Source organism: Oryx dammah, unplaced genomic scaffold (genome assembly GCF_014754425.2).
Source record: "Oryx dammah isolate SB20612 unplaced genomic scaffold, SCBI_Odam_1.1 HiC_scaffold_36, whole genome shotgun sequence".
Lineage (NCBI taxonomy): Eukaryota > Metazoa > Chordata > Mammalia > Artiodactyla > Bovidae > Oryx > Oryx dammah.
This window is the reverse complement of record NW_024070220.1, coordinates 275,467-300,119: the sequence shown is the minus strand read 5'-3', so window position 1 is coordinate 300,119 and position 24,653 is coordinate 275,467. Positions and strand designations below refer to the sequence as shown.

The 24,653-nt window shown below is 42.6% G+C and overlaps 1 pseudogene; it reads right to left on the bottom strand.

Moving 5' to 3' along the window:
* Positions 1–4,846: 4,846 nt before the first annotated feature.
* LOC120859159 lies at positions 4,847–23,077 on the bottom strand (annotated as a pseudogene).
* Positions 23,078–24,653: the final 1,576 nt, after the last annotated feature.

Below are 24,653 nucleotides of genomic sequence, written 5' to 3'. Positions count from 1 at the left end.
TATCACTACAGGGTGGATGTAAGCGGACTCGTGATACTGAACCCCTTAAACTTACACAGGGCTATATGTCAATTCTATTACTATCTCCATAAAACTGAAAAGGTTAAAAAAAAAAAAGTCTAGATCTTCTACTCAGGGTGTCTGAAAAACTGAAAAACAAGCAAGCCTCAACAATAATGTCGAGCAAACCTGATCTGTATGGTGGAGCAGGGCCACCAGGGTGATCACTCATGCTGAAACTGCAAAGCCAACCTTCATAACCTAAGGCACAATTATGATATTTTTCCATGGCCATTCCATACTTTTTTAAAGTCAAGAAACCTGTTACACTAACTGTTGGAAATGTTTGTTGTTGTTCAGTCACTCAGCAATGTCTGACTCTTTGAGAGTCCATGAACCTTAGCACACCAGGATTCCCTGTCCTTCACTCTCTTCCAGACGTTGCTCAAACTCATGACTATTGAGTCAGTGATGTCATCCATCCATTTCATCCTGTAATCCCCTTCTCCTTTTGTCTTCTATCTTTTCCAGTATCAGAGTCCTTTACACACAGTCAGCTCTTCACATCAGGTGGTCAAATATTGGAGCTTCAGCTTCAACATCACCCCTTCCAATGAATATTCAGCATTGATTTCTTTAGGATTCACTGGTTGTAAATGTTTAGAGAAGTAAAAATAATAAAGTTTTTTTTTTTTTTTTTTAGTACTTTGGAGTCTTAAGCATTGAGAATTAAAGTGTTTCATTTCTTTCCAAAAATGTCAGCAAAGATTCCTCTCAAATCTGCTTCCTTTTTTTCTCAGCACATAACTTTCAACTGGGGGTGTGGATTTGTCCTATGCACGACCTGGACAGTTGTCACCCTACTTCCTAAGCATGGATCTGCTTCCAACATCTCATTCTTTGTGCTTTCAGGCCTGATACTATCTCCACACTATCAAGTGAAGTAACATTTGCTTTCATCATTGCTTCTAAGACATCTTCATTTCTTTTTTCACAAATAGGCTGTTTATTCAAGTTTTTCCAGAGGATGGGTAATGAGAGCCTAAAGCTGGATTCTAAACCAAAATGACAATACCTTGTACTTGGCAGGACCTAAATCACCAAATGTTTCACTTTCCTCATCTCATGTTCTTCCTCAAAAATGGAAACATCATCAGCAGGGGCCTTACCGTGCATTTTCCTTTTCACAGGCAAGGGCTGGGGTTCAAGAGAGTGTCACAGAGGGGGCCACAGAGAGTGACACGGAATGATGCCTCTGGCCAGGTCCAGGTCTCCCTAAGCCATCCCTGGGCCAGTCTGGTAGGGCAGTGTGCCCAGAAAAGTCTCTGAGGACTGGAATATCCTCCTCTGTTTGTGGGCAGTGAAAATCTTAGGGACTAAGAGCACAGAACAGGTGCCTCCTTTTGGGGGACAACACCCACTACAGTCTAGGGACTCAGCAGGTCTGTGGGTACTGCCAGGTCATCCAGGAGGATGGGCAACGGTGTAATATTTGGGGAGAAAACCAGAAAGGCCTAGATTTACACCTTTCCTCAGCTCAACAGCTGTCGTCCAAGGGATCAGGCTCAGTCCATTTCCCAGGAGCAAACCTCCCAGTTCTGCCTGCCCTCCACAGGGGCAAGTAAGGAGATTCACTTATGGGGTGTCACCACCAGAATCTGGGCAACAGCTTTGCGCAGAGGCCCCTCCCACAGGTGAGGCAGGAGATATGAAGGGTGTGGGGACCCTGGTCTGGTGTTGTGACTGCAGAAGCAGAGCTCTGGGACTCTCTGCCATAGCCTGGGCTCTGATCAGACTCTGTCTGCACAGGAAGGCAACTGACAGCCCGAGGCTGACTCTTCTCCTTCTGCCTTGAACTCCCCTGGATTCATGACCTTGACCTCTCCTCTTTGCACACCTTCCTCCTCTCAGGGTCCTGGCCCTAGTAGGTCCTGACACAGACACTCAAGAATCTGCAGGTCTATGACAGAGGGTCTACATATTCTGCTCTGGAGACAGCAGTGATACTGGGGGGTTATAGCCCAGTGTGCTGGGATCAGCAGCTCCCACGGGCTAGTCAGCATCCCTAGTGCATAACGTTGTCTTCACCCTTGGGGTCCCTCTCCATTCCATGTCTGGCCACACCACCCCTGGCCTCCTCCAGCTGCAGCTAGAGGACTCACTCTGTTGCCTGAGTGTTTTCCTTCCAGGGGCACCTCACTCCCAGGGGTCCCACACGTAGGGAGTTCAAAACTTCCCCGAGCTCAACACAGGGCCTTCCCCAATTCCACACAGGGGTCGAGTGTCTGTGGTCTGAAACTAGCCTCCCAAGCACAGGTTCTGAACCTGACCATGGCTTCAGGAATGGGTCCCCATGACGCCGCAGCTGCTTCTTCTAAGATAGCAGCAGGACCAAAGCTTTCTTAGGAAAATGACTTGGGAAACTAAAGGGTGCTCATCCTCCTCCTGCCCTGAAGGCCTCAGGCCTCAGACTCTACCCAGCTCCACGATGACCAGCACGGAGAAGGCATCAGAGGTGTGGCAAAGGGAACCAGCTTACCTGAAGATGACTTCCACGCACACTGGTTCAGCTCACAATGGCCTCATGTCCTCAAACACCTGGTTTCCCTGGTCTCGTATTCTCTTAGTCACCCTTGTCCATCCAAGCCTGAGAGCAAGAACCAAAATGATCCAAAAACAAGAAGACGGTAGGTTAACATGTATTTAGGAAGCTGGAGGATAAACCGAAAACTGGAGAGCCAACCCCACCATTTGAGTGCTGTCTCCTCTTATCTCAAAATCTGAGCAATTTCTCAATGGCTGGACCAGCGGAAAATCAAAGCGCCGAGCTGGTGCTTTGATCAAATGGTCCTTCCTTTGTGGACACTGATCAGCATCTCGCAGGCCCATTTCTGTTCCTTTCTCAGCCCACCATGCCCTGGCACCTCCAGAAGGGACCCCACGTTCAGTCCAATTGGCGGCAGAACCTGGTTCGCTGGATTATGGCGTCCACAGTGTGGCTCTGCAGCCACTTTCGAGAGCATGTGGCCCCCTTGCCTCTTTCCGCTGGCTCCTCACCTGCTTCGGCCTTCACTCCAGCCCCTGGTCCCAATAACCCAGTTTTGGGTGGCAAATAGCCGTTGTGGCAAACCAGGGACTAGCTGAAGGTCACCTTGTGGGAAAGAGGGGGACCCAAGGTGGAAACCTAGGGTTTGTGCAGCCACACCACACCACGTGGTTCATGCTGAAGGCTGAGGAAAGAGAAGCACTGACTCAGCAGTGTTTGGAAAACATGCGGCCCAGACAATCACAGCTCCTGTTTCCTCCCAGAGCAAATCTCACCAGATCTTGGGGTCTCGAGTGGGATCTGCCAAGGAGTCGAGAAGGGATTTATTTTAAGAAGCCGGGAGGGGCATGGAAAGAGGGGAGGGGTGGTGCCCGTGGCCATGCCCATCAGACTGGTAGGGGCAGAGAATTAGGGTGGGGTTAGTGTGGGGGTAAGGCTGCGTGAGGGTGGGGTGGGGTGGGGCAGGTGGGTTCGAGTGGGGCAGGTGGGTTTGAGTGGGGTGGGGGAAGTGGGAAGAGGCCCTTTTGTCCCACCGGGTGCTTGGGGGCACAGGTAGACAGGTGCACACAAAAAGCTGCACAGGTAGGAAGAATGGGGGCCTCACTCAGAATGTTGTGGGCCCTAAGGGGCGGTAGGCTACTAACAGGGGCACAACATTGACCAAGGATGACCGAGAAAGTGGTTCTCCAAGTCAGCTGAGCCCAGACGCCCTTGTTTTCTGGTAATCTGAAGGAATGCAGAGGCAATGGATCAGGCCAAGATGACTGGTATTGTGGAGCTGTCCAAGGTGATGGGAGATTGTATAACACAGGCACATGTCACTTAGCTGTCCAGGGCGAGCACTTCCAACCCTGCCCAGTGCTCTGCAGATAGGTCCCTGTCATGAACAAATGCCAAGATTTTGTAACCTTTGAGGATAAGTCACAGACTTAGAAGCACACGATCAATGAGCAAATGAAAGAAAATAACCAGAACAAAGAAGTGGGTGCTTACCAAAATTGAAGTTCCTAGTGAAGAAAGCTTGTACTTCTGCATATGTACAAGTTACCTCTCAGGGATGTTAGTGTGTATACATGTGCCAGCCAGTACGCTTGTGATTCATGAGCTATCGAAACAGACCTAGCCAGGTGATGGAAGTTGGATAGCAAAACCACGAAGGTCATAGGGAAAGGTACATAGACTCTAGCCAGCAGAGGCACAGAGCCAGTGTAACAATCCTCATTAACTCACTGAGCAAGCAAGTTCTAACTGAAATCACAGTGCGCCCAGGATGCCTGGCTGAAAGGAGAGGCAGGAAGAAAGTGCCTGGGGGTAACCAGTGAGAGTGCACAGGAGCCAAGAAACAGAACAGGCGGCAATCTCAGACACAGAGCCAAGCTGGGTGACACACAGCCCCTTGCACAGCCAGCTACAAAGGCCTTTCCATCCTTCTCGAGTGACGGGTATTCTTTCCCTGATGTTGCCATGAGCAGGAGCAACCCTTGCCTTTTTTGTGAGGTTTCAGGGATAGATGAGCACTTCAGCATAAGCACCTGCTACCTGCATAGTCTTCCAGTTTGAAACATCACTCTTTGTACTCTGCAGAACGCACATATTCAGTATTAGGTTTAGAGGATGGATGGCTTAGCTTGATCCTCTTGCTGCTCTTGGCCCCACACGCCTGGGGGACTGGTCAAGCTGGGATGTATTCTCACCTGGAAAACAGAATCACTTTGAAATGGCCTCGATAGGGTAAATGGGCAGACGTGCATGTCTCCATCACCAATGAGTCATTGAACTTAACGAGTTCTCTTTAGTGTCTCACTGGCACGCATTCGACCAAGTTTCAGAGACTTTCCTCATGCCAGCACAGCATCCCCTGATTTCCATCTGTGCAAAGTACGGCCAAGCTGCCGCAGGAGTAATGGCCTTTGTTTCTGGGTGTTCAAGGTGCTGTGGGTCACCCACCATGGCTCTGTGTCTGGGATTGCAGCCTGTGCAGTGTTCACATTTGTTCAGAGAGGGAGGGTAACCCATCCCCTTCTGTGGTTCACCAGTGACCACCCGCTGTTGGCTTTCAAGTGTGAGAAAGCACTCTCTAAACGTGTGCGTGGACTTAAAAAGTCTGCACTCCCATTGGTGTAACTGACACAGGAGGAGAAGGGCTTGCCTTCTCACCAAGGATAAGAGTCTCATATGAGCTCTCATGTCCAGACAGTGGTAAATGGCAACAGCACCACTTGGGGTGAGACGGAGACACACAGACACAAGCCTCTGGTACACACACAGAAGTATTGCCCAAACAGTGCTATGGCAAAAGCAAATAGACATAGAGCGAGCTCTGTACCCTAAGGCTCTGGTGTCCCTGAACAGTGGAGATCAACTGTAGCAAACGGTGGGTTTTTTCCTACTCCACTAGCATCTGGACAGCAACAGGCTCTCGTACCATGGAGAAAATTATCCAGCCACTTGGTTCCCCTGCATATCCGTTGGATACTCAGGAAGAGCTCCCAGTTATTGACGGTCCCATGGGACACAGGAGTGTGCTATTCAGATTGTGGAACAGGAACCCATGGATGGAATTTTCGGAGCCAAGTTAATGAGAGCACCTGGGGTGATGGCAGATGCAAAACCCACTACCTCCCTGGAGCAGAATCTGGCCACGTGGGGGCGCTGGAGCCCAGGAACCCTGGGAGATGCCCTCTGGTCTAGGGGCGTGTCCATAATAGTGCCATCCTCTACCCTCTAGGCCATTAGTCTAGATTTGGGCCAGCAGCCTGTGAGTGGCTCACAGTCTATCGCCCCGCCTGTTAGGCTGATCTCCCAGGGCCCATTCACCCTGTCCTGCACTGTCTGCCACCCCTTCTTAAGCCTCGGGCCACCCCCAACACAGCAGCCCTGCCTCCCGACCATCCTCCTCTCTCCCCGCCCCCATAGAGCACGTGGCCCTGGCTGGCTCCTCACCCACTTCTGTCTTCACTCCAGACCCTGGTCCTGATAACTCGTTTTAGGGCAGCAAATAGAATTGCGGTTGCGTAGGGTGAAACAGGGAACGGCTCAATGTCACCTTGTGGGAAAGCGGGGTACCCAAGGTAGAACTTACCGTTTGTGCCCTCGTGCTTAGCCACATGGTCCCCATTGAACGCTGAGGCGAGATAAGTGGTGACTAAACAGTTTCCAGAAAACAGGAGGCCCAACCAATTCCAGTTCTTGTTTCCTCGAAGAGCAAATGTCACCAGATTTGGGATCTGGAGAGGGATTCCCTCCCGGGAGTCCAAAAGGGGCTCATTTTAAAAGGTGGATTGGGGGGAGGGGAGTGCGTGCAGAGAGAGGGGGAGGGATGGTGCCAGTGACCACAGCCAATGGACTGGAGGGGGCGGAACATTAGGGTGGGGTTGGGTGGGTGGGGGGTAGTGTGTGGGTAGGGTAGTGGGATGACGGTGGGGTGGCAGAAGTGGGAAGAGTCCCTTGTATCTACGTGTCCAAGGGGTGCTTGGGGCACAGGTAGACAGGTGCACACAGGAAGCCACAAAGACAGGGAACACAGGGGACCTCACTCAGAATGTTGTGGGTCCTAAGGGGTGGTAGGCTACCAACAGGGGCACAACATTGACCAGGAATGACCTAGATAGGTGCACACCAACAAAGCAGTTCCCAAAGTCAGCTGAGCTCAGAGGTCCTTGATTTCTGGACCCCTGAAGGAATGCACAGGCAATGGATCAGGCCAACGTGACTGAAACTGTGAAGCTGTCCAAGGTGATGGGAGAATACAGCACACAGGCACATGTCACTCAGCTGTGCAGGGCAAGTGCTTCAAACCCTGACCACTGATCTGCAGGTCAGTCCCTGTCATGACCAAATGCCAACATTTTGTAACCTTTGAGGCTAAGTCACAGAGTTAGAAGTGAAGCCTGACATGATCGATGACCAAGTGAAAGAAAATAATCAGGACAAAGAAAGTTGGGTGCTTACCAAAACTGAAGTTCCTGGAGAAGAAAGCTTGTACAGATGTGATATTTGAACTGTAAAGGCAGCTGAGTATGGAAGAACTGATGCTTTTAAAATGTCGCTTGGACTGCAAGGATGTTACAGGAAATCAGTCCTGAATATACATTGGAAGCACTGATCCTGAAGCTGAAACTCCAATAATCTGGACCCCTGATGTGATGAATGGACTCATTGGAGAAGGCCCGGATGCTGGGAATCGTTGAAACCAATAAGAGAAGAGGACAACAGAGGATGAGATGGTTAGATGGCATCACCAACTCGAACGACATGAGTTTGAGGAGGTTCTGGTAGTTGGTGACGGACAGGGATGCATAACATGCTTCAGTACACGGGGTCGCAAAAGTTGAACACGACTGAGAGACTGAACTGTATTGAACTCAAATGTAGAAGTACCTGTATTTTTACATGCAAATATAGTGATGCTTGTTTTCCTCCATGATCTATCACATTTTTTTATTTCACTTTATGAAAATCTGGAAGCTGTTTTTCTTATGTGAAATTTGGACTTGTCTGTACCTCATATATGAATCTAGGTGGTGGTTTTCTACCATTAAATGTGAAGTTCTGGATATTTCAAACAGGACAATCTTGGGACTGCTTTTTGAAGATATGGAAAACGCTTATGAAAATGTAATTATCTCTATTGCACAAATGAAAATCTGGGCACTGCTGTTTCTTAATGAAGTAGGGAGTTTGCTGTATTTTTAATAATATATACAAAAACAAAGGATTGATGTCATGAAGTGCAGAACTGTTTGTTTTTACTGTATCAAAACCTAGGTACTAAGTCTCCATCATGGAATTTGGATTTCTCAATACTTCATATTTGAGTTCAGAATGGAGCTTTTCCTATAAGAAATATGGAAATCTCTATATTTCATATGAAGCCCTGGTTCTTCAGCTACAGAAATATTTAGTTCCCTTTTTGCTTATGTGCCTTGGACATTTGTGTGTCTACCCACATGAGCTTGTTGCCCACGTTTGTGCATTTTTCTGGGTGGATGTATGTCCAACCACAGCTGACAGAGATAAATGTTACAGACTGTGAGATATGGAGCAAGCAGAAGGCTGCATCAGGCATCCACAGAGTGTGGGACACTAGTCCATGCATCTCTGTGGTGGTCCTGTTCAAGACAGGAATTAGGAAAGAATGGCCAGTGACAACTCAGGACAGTGTGTTCACAAATTTGGCTTTACATCAAGAGACATAAAGAAGCTCACAGTTTCTGCTGTGTTGATGTGTGTGTAATTACCAGGAAAAGGATATGGAAGGCTTGAGGACTCATCCAGTGCAAACCCAGTGGTGTAGGGCATTTAAAGCATAGCCTGTGCACCTCTCAGTCTATGAGAATTGGGCTGGCCTGTGGAAATGGTGGATATGGCTATAAATAGATCCAAGTCTTTTAAGAGGTGAAGGTCCTTCAGAAAAGAGTAGAGACTGGAAGGAGGAGGAACAGAAGATAAGCTACTGCAATGAAGAAGTTTTCCATATTAGAGGAAGGCTCTGGGATAGTGCTGCCTCGGGTCAGCCCATCAGGGGGCACAACTCTCTCTCTGCACGTCACAAACAATTTCATCATGTGAGAGAAATGTCATAAGGTAGAGTCCGTCATTGTGAAGGCACAGACATCCTAGAAGAGAGGAGGTGACCTTGGCTCTGTCCATGGGCTTCTAGCCTATCTGACTGTGCAGAAAGGTGAAAAAAGTGCAGAGTTGGGATATAGGGATTTCCCCCTTTTCCGGTTTGTGCCTGTGAGGAAGTGAAGATGGCAAAGAAGAGGGTGTGAACTCATCTTTTCCTGTGAGAGTTCCAAAATTATAGCTGGTTACTGAATGACCATTGACAGGAAAATGTTGGATCCCACCAAAAAAGCAAAACAATGCGAATAAATGACAACAACAAAAAAATGTCCAAGGCAAAGGAAAAGTCAAAACAAGACTGTAGGAGGGGCGAATCTGCATTTAGAATTAATACCTACCATCCAAGCTGAGAGTGCTCAATAAAACTTTTTGTGCACCTATACATAGGGATCCCACAAACACAGAGTCAGAACTGCTTTTCAGTGCCTGAGTGTCTCCTGCAGAGGTATGGATCAGCAATGGCCTGACAGGGAAGAGGTCTGTCTGCTACAAACCTTGTTCATGCAGTTTGTGACATAAGCCCACTCAGAGGAGGTAAAATTTCAACCCTCCAAAAAGTGGCCTAGCACACAATCCACAAATTTCAGGATAATTATTCTAAATAAATTTTTGTACAGTTAAGGAAGTTTTAGGACCTCTACCAATTGCTCAAACTGGGGATTTGGCAAAGGGACTGAGAACGCACAAGGAATTTGACTTTGGAGGCCAGTTGGATTTGATTATAGAACTTCCACAGGTCTGAAACATACTGTTGTAGAACACAAAACCTTGTGTTCACCAGGAGACAAAAGTAAGAGCAGTGTTCCCACAAGAGAATGAGCCAGACTTGCTTATGAGTGTCCACGAGTCTCCGGAAGAGGCATGTTCCAAGAACAGTATGCAGCAGGGTGATGGGCACTGAATGCAAGAGTGCTTGCCCAAGTCCTTTAAGAAGGTCCCAATTACTTTCACTACTCATACCATTTTCATACTGTTCATGGGGTTCACAAGGCAATACTGAAGTGGTTTGCCATTCTGGAGCCAAAGCAAAAACAATACCCAGCTGTGGATGTGACTGGTGATAGAAGCAAGGTCCGATGCTGTAAAGAGCAATATTGCATAGGAACAGGTCCATGAATCAAGGCAAATTGGAAGTGGTCAAAATGAGATTGCAAGAGTGAAAGTCAACATTCTAGGAATCAGTGAACTAAAATGGACTGGAATGGGTGAATTTAACTCAGATGACAATTATATCTACTTCTGCAGGCAGGAATCCCTCAGAAGAAATGGAGTAGCTATCATGGTCAACAAAAGAGTCCGAAATGCAGAATTTGGATGAAATCTCAAAAACGACAGAATGATCTCTGTTCATCTCCAAGGCAAACCATTCAATACACAGTTATCCAAGTCTATGCCCCAACCAGTATGCTGAAGAAGCTGAAGTTGAACAGTTATATGAAGACATACAAGACCTTGTAGAAGGAACACCCAAAAAAGATGACCTTTTCATTATAGGGGAATGGAATGCAAAAGTAGGAAGTCAAGAAACACCTGGAGTAACAGGCAAATTTGGCCTTATGGAATATGAAATGAAGCAGGGGAAAGACTAATAGAATTTTGCCAAAAAATGCACTGGTCATAGCAAACACCCTCTTCCAACAACACAAGAGAAGACTCTACACAGGGACATCACCAGATGGTCAACACAGAAATCAGATTGATTATATTCTTTGCAGCCAAAGGTGGAGAAGCTCTATACAGTCAACAAAAACAAGACCAGGAGCTGACTGAGGCTCAGATCATGCACTCCTTATTACCAAATTGAGTCTCAACTTGAAGAAAGTAGGGAAAACCGCTAGACCATTCAGGTATGACCTAAATCAAAAGATTATACAGTGGAAGTGAACAATAGATTTAAGGGCCTAGATCTGATAGATAGAGTGCCTGATGACCTATGGAATGAGGTGCATGACATTGCACAGGAGACAGGGATCAAGACCATCCCCATGGAAAAGTAATGCAAAAAAGCAAGATGGCTGTCTGGGGAGGCCTTACAAATAGCTGTGAAAAGAAGAGAGGCAAAAAGCAAAGGAGAAAAGGAAAGATATAAGCACCTGAATGCAGAGCTCCAGAGAATAGCAAGAAGAGATAAGAAAGATTTCTTCAGCGACCAGTGCAAAGAAATAGAGGAAAAGAACAGAATGGGAAAGACTAGAGATCTCTTCAAGAAAATTAGAGATACCAAGGGAACATTTCATGCAAAGATGGGCTTGGTAAAGGACAGAAATGGACCTAACAGAAGCAGAAGATATTAAGAAGAGGTGGCAAGAATACATGGAAGAACTATACAAAAAAGATCTTCATGACCCAGATAATCACGATGGTGTGATCACTCATCTAGAGCCAGGCATCCTGGAATGTGAAGTCAAGTGGGCCTTATAAATCCTCACTACGAACAAAGCTAGTGGAGGTGATGGAATTCCAGCTGAGCTGTTTCAAATCCTGAAAGCTGATGCTGTGAAAGTGCTGCACTCAATATGCCAGCAAATTTGGAAAACTCAGCAGTGGCCACAGGGCTGCAAAAAGTCAGTTTTCATTCCAATTCCAAAGGAAGGCAAGGCCAAGAATGCTCAAACTACTGAATAATTGCACTCATCTCACATGCTAGTAAATAATGCTCAAAATTCTCCAAGCCAGCGTTCAGCAGTACGTGAACAGTCAACTTCCTGATCTTCAATCTGGTTTTAGAAAAGGCAGAGGAACCAGAGATCCAATTGCCAACATCCGTTGGATCATGGGAAAAGCAAGAGAGTTCCAGAAAAATAATCTATCTCTGCTTTATTGACTATGCCAAAGCCTTTGACTGTGTGGACCACAATAAACTGGAAAATTCTGACCCCCTGACCTGCTTCTAATGAAATCTGTATGCAGGTCAGGAAGCAACGGTTAGAACTGACATGGAACAACAGCCAGGTTCCAAATAGTAAAAGGAGTAGGTCAAGGGTGTATATTGTCACTCTACTTATTTAACTTATATGTACATGATAAGAGTACATATCAGTATATTATGAGACACGCTGGACTGGAAGAAGTACAATCTGGAATCAAGATTACCAGGAGAAATATCAATAACCTCAGATATGCAGATGATGCCACACTTAGGGCAGAAAGTGAACAGGAATGAAAAAGCCTCTTGATGAAAGTAAAGAGGAGAGTTAAAAAGTTGGCTTAAAGCTCAACATTCAAAAACGAAGACCATGGTATACGGTCCCATCACTTCATGGGAAATAGATGGAGAGACAGTGGAAACAGTGTCAGACTTTATTTTTGGGGGCTCCCAAAATCACTGTGGATGGTGATTTCAGCCATGAAATTAAAAGACGCTTACTCCTTGGGAGAAAAGTTATGAGCACCCTAGATAGTATATTCAAAAGCAGAGACATTACTTTGCTGACTCAGATCCATCTAGTCAAGGCTATAGTTTTTCCTGTGGTCATATATGGATGTGAGAGTTGGACTATGAAGAAGGCTGAATGCTGAAGCATTGATGCTTTTGAACTGTGGTGTTGGAGAAGACTCTTGAGAGTCCCTTGGACTTCAAGGAGATCCAACCAGTCTATTCTGAAGGAGATCAACCCAGGGATTTCTTTGGAAGGAATGATGCTAAAGGTGAAATTCCAGGACTTTGGCTACCTCATGCAAAAAGTTGACTCATTGGAAAATACTTTGATGCTGGTAGGGATTGGGGGCAGGAGAAGAAGAGGAAAACAGAGGATGAGATGGCTGGATGGCATCATTGACTCGATGGACGTGAGTCTGAGTGAACTCCGAGAGTTGGTCATGGACAGGGAGGCCTGGCATGCTGAGATTCATGGGGTCGCAGAGAGTCAGACACGACTGAGTGACTGAACTCAACTGAACTCATACCATAGTTAGGCCTCAGTTCAAAAAAAACAGGGCCTGAACACAGCCACACCCATCAAGAATAAATTGATTAAAGGTTTATTGAATAAGGCCCCATATAATCAGAACAAGACCCTGATTCACTCATCGTCTGTCTGTCCCATCAGGAAGTTTCCATAAGCCTCTTATCCTTATCCAACAAATGGCAGACAGAATTATGTCCACAATCACAGAAAACTAACCACTGATCAAATGAATTACAGCCTTCTCTACCTCAAGGAAAATATGAGATGTGCCATGGTGGGCCACCCAGGATGGATTGGACATGGTGGAGATTTCTGGCAAAATGTGGTCCACTGCAGAAGGGAAATGGAAAACCTCTTCAGTATTCTTGCTTTGAAAACCCCATGAACAATATGAAAAAAAAAAAAAAAAAAAAAGGACACTGAAAGGTGAATTCTCCAGGTTGGTTGATGCCCTATATGCTTCTGGAAATCATTAAAAAGGAAGAGATGGAGCCAAGGGAAAACAACACCTAGTTGTGGATATGACTATGTATAGAAGTCAAGTTTGATGCTGTAAAGAACGTTATTTCATAGGAACCCAGAATGTTAGGTTCATGAATGAAGGTAAATTGAGAGTTGTCAAACAGAAGATGACAAGTATGAACATCAGACTTTCAGGAATTAGTGAATTAAAATTCACTGGAATGGGCTAATTTAATTAAGATGACCATTCAAAAGCCAAGTGTGTATATAAATGTTCAATGAAATAGACAGGCAAAGAGATAAAGCCTCGTGTTCCTCTTAATTATTTCAGAATATAAAATGTAACTATGAAGGTGAACATGAAAATTTAATATTGAAATAAGAGAAATGTAGGAATTTGTTGGCATGACCAACATAAATTTTAATCTTCATTATCCTTCATGGTCAGGCTCCTATTTGGTAGATCAGTTGTAATTAGTATGACTTTCATATAATGAAGGTGGTTGATGGGTGGACCTTGAAAGAGAGGTAGAAGATACATCAGTGATTGTTGATGCTGGGAACCATGCCTGCCAGTTGCAGTTTAGGAAATATTGACCCTTTAAAACATACAAAGATAATAGCCTCAAATAATACACCTCCACTAATAGTTTTAAGTACTTACTATTCGAATTTATTTTGCTCCTCATGTAACAATATATTGTACATGTACACCAGATACCCCTTTAAGTGGCTTCAGGATTTCTCTCCGGTTCCAACTTGCTAGGAGAACTTAAAACAAATTTGTTACACTTAAAATGTCTTAGTATCCAGCTGTTCTCAACTTGAAAAAAATAGAAAAATATTTCAGCAGCATATTATCTCAATTTTAAAGTCAGTTTTAGCTCCCTATGTTAACACAGTTAAATGGTCACTATATTAAAAAATATGTATTTCCCATAATAATGGAAATTTATGGAATTCCTTGTCCAAAACAGAGACTTCGTTTTCTCCTGCCAGATGGCCAGCTAGTGAAGGAGATCTTTGAAAAAGCCGTGCATTTTACAGGTGCTTGGGGTGTTGGAACCCTGCTGGTGTCAGTTTTGTCGAGGAACCAGCAATCACGGGGCAGAAAAGTTATGTCCCTAGTGGGATCGTCTTCTAGCTTGTGATGGCAGAAGCTTGAGTGGTAGCCCTGGCTAGTCTTTTTCTATTGCCTGATAGTAGGTTTTAGCATGTGGCAAGAGGGGAAATTTCAATACTGTCACCACTTCTCTGTGTGACTGTGCCCTAAGGTCCTATTTCTTTGTTAGTTTAGGACTTTTGAAAAGGCATTCCTTTCTACACTCTTGGTCGTCACAGGTCCATCATTCCATCTCCACAGAGTCAAAAGCAGTTCCCTCTGTGGTTGGCTTTCTAACCCCATGTTTCATCTTCCAGGCCGTATGCACACTAGTTCACCTGCATTTCAGTTTGGGGGATGCAAGACCACACCACACATTCTCTGATTCTCACTCTAGACAAACTAAATATCATCAGCTTCTTCATCTTGCTTCCTTTCAGTCAAAGGTAATTTTAGTGAGGTGACTTACGTAAACCCTCAGTCTATTTCTCGCTTCTCCAATCTCCCAGCTCAGGTCACAGGCTTGGTTCGATTCCTCTCATCCTCCTTCTCCCATCTTCCTTCCATTCTTCCCAGTTATGTCTACTTTTTATATAGTCTTCTCTGTTGAGCAACGTCTTCTGCTAATATACATTTGATACTCTAGAGAAATGTTCCCTTTATAGAAGGATTATTTGTGATTCCTCCATGGAGAGAGCTGTACTCAATGTGTTCTTTTATTTTCTGCCAAGTTGGAAGTGTTGATTTTCTTTCTAGGCAAACTAGGTAATTCCTTTAGACATGCTGGTGAAACAACAATATTACTTGACATGAGTTAACCTGTTTGATGGAAGGTTACATATGTACTCACACAATTGGTACATCACTGACTTGAACATGCAAATAAGCACACTTATTTTTCCTGAAATTTCTGCTAATGAGGAATTGTCATCAGCTTGAGGAAACATAGTTCTTTTACAGATAAGAGATGGTGCAGGAATTGAGGTCAAAATCAGTTCCTGAAAATATCTAGCTATTTATAAAACTGTTCTGACATTTTCTTAGAGCACAGATTCCTATTTCTGTCCTGGAAATGTAAGTGTTTTAAGTGGCTGTCAAAGGTCAGAGACTGGCATGGGCATAATTTAATTCTTTTAAAAGAAGATGGCAAATGTCCAGGAATGTAGCAGCATGTAGATGGTAGCTTGAAAAAGAGAGACTGAGAAAATAAATAAATAAATAAATAAATAATAAGAGGCAGGCATATTTAGTGGTACTCATGTAATAGGTAAACCTTAATTGGAGTTTAGATCATAGAAAAAACAAATCATCTACACCTACTTAATTGTCTCTGTTACTGGCTTAGACTGTGTGAGAAACTGAGGTCATTCAGTTGTGTCTGACTCTTTGTGACCCATAGACTATAGCCTACCATTTCCTTCTCCTGGAGATCTTCCAGACCCGAGTACCAAATGGTTCTACCCCATTGCAGGCAGATGCTTTATCATCTGAGCTGCCAGGGAAGCCCTTTGACTGTGAGGGTCATAACATATTCTGGAAAATTCTTAAAGAGATAAGAATATCAGACCATCGTACCTGTTTCCAGGGAAGTGTGCAGCCAGATCAAGACACAGCAGTTGGAATTGGACAAGGAATAATAAACTGGTACAAAATAGGGAAGGAACTACATTAAAGCCATATATCCATATATTGTCATCCAGCTTATTTGACTTTTGTTCAGAGTACTTCATGGAAAGCAACTTGCTGAAAGAAATTGAAGCTGGAAACAAAATTACTCTGAAAAGTATGAATAACCTTCGTTATAAGATAACAACACTCAAATGGCTGAAAAACACTAGGAACTAAAGAGACTTCTGATGAAAGTGAAAGGGGACATTGAAAAAGCTGGATTAAACCTCAATACAAAAACAAACACACACACACAAACCATGGAATTTGTTCCCATCAATTTGAGATATTTCGATAGGATACAGTTGAATTAGTGGCAGGTTTCACTTTATTAAGCTCCGGTATGACTGTATGATGTGACTGCAGCCATGAAATTAAAGGCACTTGCCCCTTGGATGAAAATCTGTGAGCAAACTAGAAACCATATTACAAAACTGAGAGATTATTGAACAAGACCTGAATAGTCAAAGTTGATTTTCAGGAGTAACATATGGAGGATTGAGCAGGAACACAAAATCTGACTGCCAAAATATGATGCTTTACAACAGTAGGGTTAGAGAAGACGTATCGGAGAACTATGGTGAGCATGGAGTTCAAACAAGTTAACTATGAAGGAAATCATTTCTGAGTATTTTCAGAAGGACTGATGCTGCACATGAAGAGCCAATATATTGCTCTCCTGAGGCCAAGAGCAAAATCGCTGGGAGGAAACTGATATTGGGAAAAACTGGGTGCAGGAGAAGGGAACAACAGAGGGCAAGATGGCTGCAAAGCATCACAGACACAAATATCTTGGCTTTGAATAAAACTCTGGGATATTTTAAGGGCAGGCAAGACCAGGGTTCTTGCTATACATGAAGTCACAAGGGTCTGACAAGTCTGAGTGACTGAACAACATCAAAAAATTAGAACTGGCATGCTTGGGAGATGGTTCGGATTGCATGTAATGTCTGTCATTGGAAATGGAATGATAAGCGAGATTCAGGACAATTAAAAGAACACAGCTGTTGTCAGTTTCCTTGTTTTCCTCCCTCATATTGTGCTTCCCACAATGTCTTTTTTAAGCTTCCTAGAGAAGGAGAACACCTGCAGTGTCATACGGTATCATGAGATCGGAACCTTAACCCACCTGTCACTTGGATCTACAACCTTAGCCTTAGGCAGAAAGAGGCATTATTTGTAAACATCTGCTAGAGCTGCCCATCTACTCATGTGTTAACAGGCATGGTATGTGATCTTAAGGATGAGGTGAGAGTTAAACAAACTGATAGCTTCTCAATCATCCTCTCTAATCCATAGAGAAACATCTTTGAGGTTTTTATCCTCCTTGTTGCCCTTAGGAATGCTTACAAGGGGTTCTATTACTGAGTGTGGAAGTATGTAGGAGACTGTATCCATTTTGATGATTCCACTTGCCATCTGTGTGAATAGACCATTCTTCTTCTCTTAATGTCAGGTTTTGGCTTCAGATAAAGGTTGAGGATTGTGGAAATGTGTGAATGCATGTGAAAGTCCCATAAAACTGAGGACATGGAGTACACAGATTTCCTCTTTGAATCAGATCTCCAGACTTTTGGCTTTATATATTTACACTATCAATGCATCTCAAAAATTCATAAAATTCTCATATGATGATTGCCACACAGAGTTGAAGCCAGAAGTCCTGTATTGTCATCATCTTAGCAGTGTGGTAGGGCTTGGAAATTTAAGATATTATGTAAGAATTATGTGGGCCATGTTATAACTTGCTTCTATTTTAACTGTCTGTCTGATACTCTTAGGAAGGGAGAAAACAAGGTCTACCATATGGGAACAGAATTAAAGATTCTATCCTTAGGTTTTTTGATTCATAAGAGATTTTTTTTTTTTATCAGTTAGTGTTCAGCCTCCCATAGAAAGATAGTATCCTATTATAGGAAGGCCTGGTTGAAACTCCAGGCATCTAGTTAGCCTTCTCTGGTACTGCCATATTAGCGGGTGGGTGTTTTGTTATTGCCAAACATAATTGACATCTAAGCGTACATCATGAGAAATGCTGGACTGGAAGAAACACAAGCTGGAATCAGGATTGCCGGGAGAAATATCAATAATCTCAGATATGCAAGATGACACCACCCTTATGGCAGAAAGTGAAGCGGAACTAAAAAGCCTCTTGATGAAAGTGAAAGTGGAGAGTGAAAAAGTTGGCTTAACGCTCGAGATTCAGAAGACGAAGATCATGGCATCCGGTCCCATCACTTCATGGGAAATAGATGGAGAGACAGTGGAAACAGTGTCAGATTTTATTTTTTGGGGCTCCAAGATCACTGCAGCTGGTGACTGCAGCCATGAAATGAAAAGACGCTTATTCCTTGGAAGAAAACTTATGACTAATCTAGATAGCATATTCAAACACAGAGACATTACTTTGCCGACTAAGGTCCATCTAGTCAGGGCTATGGTTTTTCCTGTGGTCATGTATGGATGTGAGAGTTGGACTGTGAAGAAAGCTGAGTGCCAAAGAATTGATGCTTTTGAACTGTGGTGTTGGAGAAGACTCTTGAGAGTCGCTTGGACTGCAAGGAGATCCAACCAGTCCATTCTGAAGGAGATCAGCCCTGGGATTTCTTTGGAAGGAATGGTGCTAAAGGTGAAACCCCAGGACTTTGGCCACCTCATGTGAAGAACTGACTCATTCGAAAAAATCTCTGATGCTGGGAGGGATTGGGGGCAGGAGGAGAAGGGGACGACAGAGGATGAGATGGCTGGATGGCATCACTGACTTGATGAACGTGAGTCTCTGTAAATTCCAGGAGTTGTTGACGGACAGGAAGGCCTGTCGTGCTGCGATTCCTGGGGTCGCAAAGAGTCAGACATGACTGAGGGATTGAACTGAACTGAACTGAACTGAAGTTCCCACTTAATTTTTACTGAGTGATTGGGAGTGTACCATATTTTGTAACAGTGTTAAGGTGGAGTAGCTTGGTTATTATCAAAATACTTTAAACCTCTTTAACTCATCCAGTTGTCAATTAGCCAATTCTTCAGCAGAAATCACTCACATAAAAGTCCAAAGAAGAACCTAGACATAAACTCACAAACACATTCTTTATCTGATGTGCATACACACACAAGCACAGTCTCAATCTTATATGCTCAAAACACAATTGTGAAAGGAAAATAAAACCCAAGGACTCACAGAAAGACACCTATGAACTTCACAGAGTACTCTGTTATTTCTTTTTAGGCTTAAGCTAGGAAGTTATTTTGTATTTGAATGATTTCACTCTAGTGCATTTTAAGTCAGAATGTTTTAAAATATATAACTTTGTTCTGCCTCCCATGGGATCTTAGAAAGTTTTTCATGTAAGACTATTCTGTGATTTTCTAAAACAAAAATAATGCAGGGTAACAATATGGAAGTCACATTGACCTCATTAGGCCCTGCAGTTACACTTTTGTTTGTTATATTTTAAGCATCCAATTTCATCCTCTAACGTTCTACCATAAATATTTCTACTTTTTGCCCCAATTTGCTTTATTTACCTCACTTAAAGTTTTGTTTTTACTTTTACAATTTTCAGTTCAGTTCAGTTCATTCAGTCAGTCATGTCAGAGTCTTTGTGACCCCATGAATCGCAGCAAGCCAGGCTTCTCTGTCCATCATCAACTCCCAGAGTTCACTCAAACTCACGTCCATTGATTTGGTGATGCCATCCAGCCATCTCATCCGCGGTCGTCCCCTTTTCCTCCTGCCCCCAAAGCCTTTCAGTAGTCTTTTCCAATGAGTCAACTCTTTGCATGAGATGGTCAAAGTACTGGAGTTTCAGCTTCAGCATCATTCCTTCCAAAGTATTCCTAGGGCTGATCTCTTTAGAATGGACTGATTGGATCTCCATGCAGTCCAAGGGACTCTCAAGAGTCTTCTCCAACACCACAGTTCAAAAGCATCAATTTTTCTCCACTCATCTTTCTTCACAGTCCAACTCTCACATCCATACATGACCACTGGAAACACCATAGTCTTGATTTGATGGACCTTTGTTTGCAAAGTAATGTCTCTGCTTTTCAGTAGACCATTTAGGTTGGTCCTAACTTTCCTTCCAAGGAGTAAGCATCTTTAAATTTCATGGCTGCAGTCACCATCTGCAGTGATTTTGGAGCTCACCCCCACCCCCAAAAAAAGGGGGCAGTCTCACACCATTTCCACTGAACCACTTTCCATTATTTTACAATGAAAGTTTGAAACTGTTTCCATTATTTTACAATTTTAGGCACAAATTATATAGTAAATACATAAAGGAAAGAAAATTTGAATTAATATACAATGTTTCTGAATATATCAAACTATTTTTTTTATACTTTTGAGAATTAAAGTCACCAATAATATGTTGAAGCCATCTGGGAATTGATCACCAAGGTAAAGGATCATGTAACCAGGCTTCCTTTGGTTATTCAATTGAAGTACAGGTTAATAATATGCTTTCATGAGGGAACAAAAGCAGTAGCTTTTCAACATAATATATTAAATGTCGTTATCCATTCTTTTTTCAAGTTATCACAGAGGAATAAGTGAATTAATCTTGTTTTTTTTTTTGAGGACCTGCCACTCAAAGCAGAATATGAAAAGAAGATAAAAGGGACTGAGAAAGATTAATCAGTACATGAAAATGGAATGGAAGATGGAATTGCCTTTAAGGTGATATTGTTCAAAGCATGCAAATTTGACTTCATAATAAGACACCTGAAATCTAAAACAAGGCCATTGGACTTTGGGCTTCAAATGATAACTAAGGACCCCAATTTCAATAGCTCTTACAATGGCTCCAGAATGCTCACCTCTCTAAAGCATAGTATTCTCACTTACATTTAATGAAACGTTTCAGTGAAAGAAAAAGAGTGTGCTTTTTCGACCACTCCCTTATCTACACAGATTATTCGACAGGTTTCACTGTCCAATAGCTTCAAGAAAGAGAACATTGAACTTCACTTGGTGGTGTCCTATGGGGGTTACCATACCAAAGCAGGGACATGACCTGATATTGCCCCTGCCATCTGAAGGAATGACCAGAAATTTGAGATTGCTAATATTTCTAGGTAGTCTTCAGGACAGTGTGGATAGTCCAACAAGCAGGGACTCTGCTCAGCGTATTTCAAAGTGAAATATGTTTAGGATTAACCATTGATTTTGTTTCTTGCTTACTCCATGAGGACCATGAGTTGCCTCTCTCTTGCAGGATAGGAAAAGTACTGTCATGGGCTAACATATCACTATACCTGACTGCAAATTTAGAAGGCTCCACCATCAGTCCAGAATAAATGCTCTTGAAATTAAGACACTCCTTGGAAGAAAAGTTATGAGCAACCTAGATAGCATATTTAAAAGCAGAGACATTACTTTGCCAACTAAGGTTCATCTAATCAAGGCTATGGTTTTTCCAGTAGTAATGTATGGATGTGAGAGTTGGACTGTGAAGAAGGCTAAGTGCCGAATAATTGATGCTTTTGAACTATGGTGTTGGAGAAGACTCTTGACAGTCCCTCGGACTTCAAGGATATCCAACCAGTCCATTCTAAAGGACTGCCCTGGGATTTATTTGGAAGGAATGATGCTGAAGCTGAAACACCAGAACTTTGGCCACCTCATGTGAAGACTTGACTCATTCTAGAAGACTTTGATGCTGGGAGGGATTGGGAGCATGAGGAGAAGGGGACAACCACGGATGAGATGGCTGGATGGCATCACTGACTCGATGGATGTGACTCTGAGTGAACTCCAGGAGTTGGTGATGGACAGGGAGGCTTGGCGTGCTGCGATTCATGGGGTTGCGAAGAGTTGGACACGACTGAGAGACTGAACTGAACTGAAATGAAATGAATGGAAATACAATGTGGGTTTGAGCAGTAAATGTAGTTGTAGTAGCAAAGTCTTCAACGTGGCTATTAACTCGAGTGTACCTGGTATGTGAGTGCGAATTGAAAATGCTCAACGTTTTTAAGACAGCAGGTTGATCTACCACAATCTGGTCTGTTTGTCTAACTGATATTGCTGATGGGGAAGTCACATGGAGATACAGTGCTTGTATTAGCAAATATCTGGCTGGTATGAGGCTTTTGTATGAGAGGCACACGTAAACTTCTGGAGACTGAAAATACACTTTCTTCATTCTGGAAAAAAAAAATCAGAGTTATGATCATCTTTGTTTTCCCTTCCTTTAACATAATTCTTGTTATCTCGAACTAATGAAAATATTGGAGACACATCGTTAATCCCAACTCTTCTTTGCATTCTTACTAAAAGTTGGGGATGGCTTGTTTTGAATTTTGATTTATAGTAGGTCTGTAACTAAAAGCAAACGATTAAATTATTTAGTTTTTTTTTTTTATAAACCAAGGTAAAACTGACAATCAAAGCTAAGCTAAAAAAATGTATTCCTTAAGTGACACTAATTAAATAGCATCAAATAAAACACCTCCATTAGTAGATTTGACAGGTAATATGTTAGAAACAATTATGCTCCTCTACTAAAAATATGTTGTATATATACAGTAAGTGCAACTTTAAGTAGCTTCAGAGCTTACATCTGGTTTCAAGTTGCTAGGAAAGTTTTTTAAACGTCCAATATTTTAAACTCCAGCTGTTCTCAACTTCAAAAAGTAAAAGTTTTTCAAAAAGTTTTTAATATCAATTTCACATCCTGTTTTAGCTACATATTTGAACATGCATTCTACGTCACATGATTTAATCTTACATAATTGCCAATAAGTGAAATTTTTGGAATACCTTGCTCAAGAGAGTCTTCTTCCAGAAAGTCAGGAAGTGAAGCAGATCTTTGAAAACTTTGCATTCTTGGCTAAACCCATAAGATTAAGCTGTCAAACTAAACTTTTCATACTATTGGCTTCAAATATTCTGAAAGGCTCCTTGCTTTCCAAAACCTCTTTCTTAAGAAGTTCTTCATTGATCACTATCCATATGCCACTCTCATTCCACCAAATGGATTCAAGCTGATAATTTGCAAATATATCCCAATGTTTTGGGGGAAATGTGAATGAAAGAAAATCATTCAGCTCATCTGTTTCAGAGAAAGAATATGTGTAGCATGGCCTTTTGATCACAAGATCCTCAGACAAAGCCTGAAAAGTATATTTTTCAATCATAGATCTCAAAACCGAGTCCCCAGTAAGTGTATAATCATACAAAGAAGATCTAATGGAGGTTTCTGAACCAGTTGATTCATCCTTAGGAGGCCCACCTTGAATTTCTGAAGAAATATGTGCCATCTCAGAGAAATCTTTCTTCAGATAGTTTTCTCATTTGTCTGATTTACACACTGCAACTTCAAATGCTGCTTGGCTGGCCTACAGAGATACTCTCTAGACCATCACAGTGGTTCTCAAAGTCAAAAAGCTGTGACATCACTAAGTCACTCTCTCCTAGCAATTGAAGGGTAACTGTGACATCACAAAGTCACTGGTCTCCTAGGAACTGAAGGGAAGTGTTCAACCAGGGTTTACTTCAGCATCAACTTAAAATACACACTGCTTACAGAAATAGTAACAAAAACCATGAAGCATGCAAAATCTCATTCATAAAGAATTTTTACATGGAAATATCACATCAATAAATCTACTTGATATCTGAAATTAAATGTATTTATCACCCTTCTATACACACATTCTTAATATCTATTACTGTTACCCAAGCAAACTTGGGTCTACTTGCTGCTGTGCGGTAAAATCAATAAATTTACTGTGGGTTTCAGTGAAGGCCTGTGTTTATTATAGGACCAGACAAGGTGTCCTAGCAGTCTTTGGTGCTTCAAAGACTCAAATCTCCAAATACTATCAGGGGAAGGATTTTAATGACTGATCACACACCACGGTTTTGGGGCATTCTACTAATGGCCTGTTACTAAGGATATTGGGTCCACATCATCGACCACCTGGTTCCAACTACTCTGTGGTGTATATGCATGCATTTCAGCCTGGGTGGTCTTTAGCATCTCTAAAACTGTTCACAGAATATTGCTCAGAATGTTATCGATGGCCCTTGAGGAGGAACTAAATAACTTTGACTTTAAAGGATAAATCATTACTATTCTCTATCACTTGATTCTGTTTTTTTTTTTTTTTTTTTCCTAGCTCCTCTGATCAAAATTACTCTTGGAACATGGGGAGGTCTACAGGCTTCCAGCTCTTGAAGTGTTTGAATCAGCAACAATTTTGGCTATTTCCTGTTGAGATAGAGCATGGAGTTGGAAATAATTCTGAGAGCTAAGGTTGGTATCAATATTTTCTTTTATGGAAACATATCTGACTGTTTTATATAGATATTTGTATATCTATATACATAAATATCTATGCATATAAATATGTATATATATATTTATATATCTGTCTATTTTTTTTTCATTAAACCTGGGTAAATTTTGAAAATTGGTAGATATTTATAAAAAGGAGAGAGGGAAGTGATATAAAGTGTCCTCATAATTTACATGCAGCCAATAAAACATATTTTGGAATATTTCCACTCACAAATATTGAATAACTGGGTAGACTTTTGATTTATTTATTTATCTGTTTTTAATTTTTACTTTACAATTCTGTATTGGTTTTGGCATAGATTGACATGAATCCACCACAGGTGTACATGCGTTCCCAAACATGAACCCCCCTCCCACCCCCCTCCCCACAACATCTCTCTGGGTCATCCCCCCACGCCAGCCCCAAGCGTGTCATAACTTTTGAAGCATACTACCTTTGGGTTTTAATTTTCCCATGCTGTTATACCTAACAGGAATTAAATGCCATTGTACTTGTTTTATATGCACACACATACAAACGTGTATATTTGTGG